General features: G+C 62.8%; 1 non-coding gene across 1 annotated transcript; it reads right to left on the bottom strand.

Annotated features, from left to right (window-relative positions):
- Positions 1-210: 210 nt before the first annotated feature.
- On the bottom strand, positions 211-282 carry TRNAQ-CUG. Its single transcript has one exon. It is a non-coding gene; the product is annotated as a tRNA-Gln (tRNA).

The raw sequence follows: 282 nt of genomic DNA, 5'->3' as shown, positions 1-282 counted from the left end.
TGCGGAGCGCGCTGCTGTAGGAACCCGGCTCGTTGGTCCCCGAATCCCAAGGAGGCGGTGGCAGCGGAGCGCGGGGGACGCGGCTGCGAGGCGCCCAGGGTGGCGCGGGGCCCGCGGGACTTCTTTCCTGGACACAGAGCAGGATCCCCCGGTCGGAAACTGCGTCCCACTCGAAGAGTAAAAAAACCACCCTGTTCCAGTTAAAGGGAAAGGTCCCACCGAGATTTGAACTCGGATCGCTGGATTCAGAGTCCAGAGTGCTCACCATTACACCATGGAACC

This window comes from Felis catus, chromosome C1 (genome assembly GCF_018350175.1).
Source record: "Felis catus isolate Fca126 chromosome C1, F.catus_Fca126_mat1.0, whole genome shotgun sequence".
NCBI lineage: Eukaryota > Metazoa > Chordata > Mammalia > Carnivora > Felidae > Felis > Felis catus.
Note: the sequence above shows the minus strand (reverse complement) of the source record. Positions and strands in the feature narration are given on the sequence as shown.